Source organism: Arachis hypogaea, chromosome 19 (assembly GCF_003086295.3).
Source record: "Arachis hypogaea cultivar Tifrunner chromosome 19, arahy.Tifrunner.gnm2.J5K5, whole genome shotgun sequence".
In the NCBI taxonomy this organism is placed as follows: domain Eukaryota; kingdom Viridiplantae; phylum Streptophyta; class Magnoliopsida; order Fabales; family Fabaceae; genus Arachis; species Arachis hypogaea.
The window spans coordinates 37,152,229-37,156,683 of record NC_092054.1 but is presented as its reverse complement, the minus strand read 5'-3'; the positions used below and the strand labels follow the sequence as shown (position 1 = coordinate 37,156,683).

The 4,455-nt window shown below is 36.4% G+C and overlaps 1 non-coding gene across 1 annotated transcript; it reads left to right on the top strand.

The window, feature by feature from the left end:
* Positions 1–2,103: 2,103 nt before the first annotated feature.
* Positions 2,104–2,211, top strand: LOC112781566 (small nucleolar RNA R71). Its single transcript, XR_003192337.1, has one exon. It is a non-coding gene; the product is annotated as a small nucleolar RNA R71 (small nucleolar RNA).
* Positions 2,212–4,455: the final 2,244 nt, after the last annotated feature.

The window sequence follows — 4,455 nt, the reverse complement described above, 5'->3', positions numbered from 1 at the left end:
GCACCAATTTAGGCATGTAAAATGCCCTTGCACACAACTCTGGGCGTTCAGCGCCAGGTTGGTGCCCATTTTGGGCGTTCAACGCCCATTTGTTGCCATTTCTGGCGTTGAACGCCAGAACCATGCTTGTTCTGGGCGTTCAGCGCCAGGATGCTACCCATTTTGGGCGTTCAGCACCAGAACCATGCTCTGTTCTGGCGTTGAACGCCAGGCAGGTGCTTCCTCCAAGGTGTGATTTTTCTTCTGCTGTTTTTGGTTTCGTTTTCAATTTTTATATTTATTTTGTGACTCCACATGATCATGAACCTATAAAGACATATAACTAAGAAAAATATTGTTAGATAAATAAAAATTGGGTTTCCTTCCAACAAGTGCTTCTTTAATGTCAATAGCTTGACAGTGGGCTCTCATGGAGCCTCACAGATGTTCAGAGCATTGTTGAGACTCTCCAACACCAAACTTAGAGTTTGGATATGGGAGTTCAACACCAAACTTAGAGTTTGGTTGTGGCCTCCCAACACCAAACTTAGAGTTTGATTGTGGGGGCTCTGGTTGACTCTGTTTTGATAGAAGCTTTTCATGCTTCCTCTTCATGGTTGCAGAGGGAGATCCTTGAGTTTTAAACACAAGGGAGTCCTCATTCCATTGAAGGACTAGTTCACCTCTGTCAACATCAATCACAGCTCTTGCTGTGGCTAGGAAAGGTCTTCCTAGGATGATGGATTCATCCTCTTCCTTTCCAATATCCAAGACTATGAAATCAGCAGGGATGTAAAGGCCTTCAACCTTTACTAACACGTCCTCTACTTGTCCATAAGCCTTGTTTTCTTGAATTGTCTGCCATCTCTAATGAGATTTTAGCAGCTTGCACACCATAGATTCCCAATTTCTCTATTACAGAGAGGGGATGAGGTTTATTCCTGAACCAAGGTCACATAGAGCCTTAAAGATCATGGTGCCTATGGTACAAGGTATTATGAACTTTCCAGGATCCTGTCTCTTCTGAGGCAATGTCAGTTGATCCAGATCACTTAGTTCATTGGTGAACAAGGGAGGTTCATCTTCCCAAGTTTTAATACCAAATAATTTGGCATTTAGCTTCATGATTGCACCAAGAAACTTGGCTGTTTGCTCTTCAGTAACATCCTCATTCTCTTCAGAAGAGGAATACTCATCAGAGCTCATGAATGGCATAAGGAGGTTTAATGGGATCTCTATGGTCTCTAGATGAGCCTCAGAGTCCTTTGGTTCCTCGGAGGGAAACTCCTTATTGATCACTGGACGTCCCAGGAGGTCTTCCCCCTTGGGATTCACGTCCTCTCCTTCCCTTACAGGTTCGGCCATGGTGCTTATGTCAATGGCCTTGCACTCTCCTTTTGGATTCTCTTCTGTATTGCTTGGGAGAGTACTAGGAGGGATTTCAGTGATCCTTTTACTCAGCTGGCCCACTTGTGCTTCCAAATTTCTAATGGAAGACCTTGTTTCATTCATGAAACTCACAGTGGCCTTAGATAGATCAGAGACTAGATTTGCTAAGCTAGATAGATTCTGCTCAGAATTCTCTGTCTGTTGCTGAGTGGATGATGGAAAGGGTTTATTATTGTTAAACCTGTTTCTTCCACCATTATTAAAGCCTTGTTGAGGCTTTTGATCCTTCCATGAGAAATTTGGATGATTTGTCCATGATGAGTTATAGGTGTTTCCATAAGGTTCACCTAAGTAATTCACCTCTGCTATTGCAGGGTTCTCAGGATCATAAGCTTCTTCTTCAGAAGATGCCTCTTGAGTACTGTTGGATGCAGCTTACATTCCATTCAGACTCTGAGAAATCATATTGACTTGCTGAGTCAATATTTTGTTCTGAGCCAATATGGCATTCAGAATATCAATTTCAAGAAATCCCTTCTTCATAGGCGTCCCATTACTCACAGGGTTCCTCTCAGAAGTGTACATGAACTGGTTATTAGCAACCATGTCAATGAGTTCTTGAGCTTCTGCAGGCGTTTTCTTTAGGTGAATGGATCCACCTGCAGAAGTATCCAATGACATCTTAGCTAATTCAGACAGACCATCATAGAATATATCCAGGATGGTCCATTCTGAAAGCATGTCAGAAGGACACTTTTTGGTCAGTCCTTTGTATCTCTCCCAAGCTTCATAGAGGGATTCACCTTCTTTCTGTCTGAAAGTTTGAACATCCACTCTAAGCTTGCTCAGCTTTTGAGGAGGAAAGAACTTGGCTAGGAAAGCCTTGACCAGCTTATCCCAAGAGTTCAGGCTATCCTTAGGTTGAGAGTCCAACCATACTCTAGCTCTGTCTCTTACAGCAAAAGGAAAAAGCATGAGCCTGTAGACTTCAGGATCTACTCCATTGGTCTTAACAGTATCACATATCTGCAAGAATTCAGTTAAGAACTGAAAAGGATCTTCAGATGGAAGTCCATGAAACTTGCAGTTCTGCTGCATCAGAGAAACTAATTGAGGTTTCAGCTCAAAGTTGTTTGCTCCAATGGCAGGAATGGAGATGCTTCTTCCATGTAAATTGGAATTAGGTGCAGTAAAGTCACCAAGCATTCTCCTTGCATTATTATTATTTTCGGCTGCCATATCCTCTTCCTGTTTGATAATTTCTGACAGGTGCTTGCTGGTTTGTTGTAATTCAGCTTCTCTTAGTTTCTTCTTCAGAGTCCTTTCAGGTTCTGGATATTCTTGTCCTTGCTCCTGCTCATATGACAAAGAAGAGGGCACATAATAATAATAATAATAGAGATCCCTTTTTTTTTTGAGTAAGGGAGAGATGTTAGTAGATGAATAAACAAATAGAAGGATATGAGAGAGAAGAAAATTTTCGAAAATAATTTTTGAAAAGGAGTTAGTGATTTTCGGAAATGGTTTTTGAAAAATGTTAGTAATTTTCAAAAATTTTTTTTTAAAATCAAAGATTAAAATAATTAGTTAATTAAAAAGAAATTTTTGAAAAAGGGGGAAGATATTTTTGAAAATAGAGAGAGAGAGTTAGTTAGGTAGTTTTGAAAAAGATAAGAAACAAACAAAAAGTTAGTTAGTTAGTTGAAACAAATTTTGAAAAGATAAGAAGTTAGGAAGTTAGAAAAGATATTTTGAAATCCAATTTTTGAAAAAGATATGATAAGAAGATAATTTTGAAAAGATATGATTGAAATTAGTTTTTGAAAAAGATTTGATTTTTTAAAATCACAATTAATGACTTGATTCACAAGAAATCACAAGATATGATTCTAGAACTTAAAGTTTGAATCTTTCTTAACAAGTAAGTAACAAACTTGAAATTTTTGAATCAAAACATTAATTGTTATTGTTATTTTCGAAAATTTGATGTAAAATTAGGAAAAAGATTTTTGAAAAATGTTTTTGGAATTTTCGAAAATAACTAAGAAATTTGAAAAAGATTTGACTTTTGAAAAAGATTTTGAAAAAGATAAAATTTTCAAATTGAAAATTTGATTTGACTCATAAGAACAACTAGATTTTAAAATTTTTTGAAAAAGTCAAATCTAATTTTTGAAATTATGAGAGAAAAGAGGGAAAGATATTTTTTTTTTATTTTTGAATTTTTTTAATGATGAGAGAGAGAAACATGAAAATGATGCAATGCATGAGAATTTTAGATCAAAACATGTGATGCATGCAAGAATGCTATGAATGTCAAGATGAACACCAAGAACACTATGAAGATCATGATGAACACCAAGAACATATTTTTGAAAAATTTTTAATGCAAAGAAAACATGCAAGACACCAAACTTAGAATTCTTTAATGCTTAGGCACTAAGAATTCAAGAATGCATATGAAAAACAAGAAAAGACACAAAACATGCAAATGCAAAGATCAAACAAGAAGACTTACCAAGAACAACTTGAAGATCATGAAGAACACTATGAATGCATGAAAATTTTCGAAAAATGCAAGATGCACATGCAATTGACACCAAACTTATAACATGACTCAAGACTCAAACAAGAAACACAAAATATTTTTGATTTTTTGATTTTCTAATTTTTTTTTTGGATTTTTCGAAAATTAATTAAAAAAGGAAAATAAGGATTCCAAAATTTTTAATATGAATTCCAGGAATCTTGCATTCTTATTCTAAAGCTTCAGTCCAGGAATTAGACATGGCTCACTAGCCAGCCAAGCTTTCAATGAAAGCTCCAGTCCAAAACACTAGACATGGCCAATGGCCAGCCAAGCTTCAGCATGTAAATCAGGAACAGCAGCAGGTGGATTAGCAACAACTAGCTTGCTCTTGATAACAAATTGCAAGCCTCAGTCCAAATAAATTTAGACATGGCTTTACAGCCAGCCAGGCTTCACATGCTTCATGAAACACTAGAATTCATTCTTTAAAAATTTTGAATAAATTTTTTTTTGAAAACATTTTTATTTTTTCGAAAAAAGATGAGAAAATTTTTGAA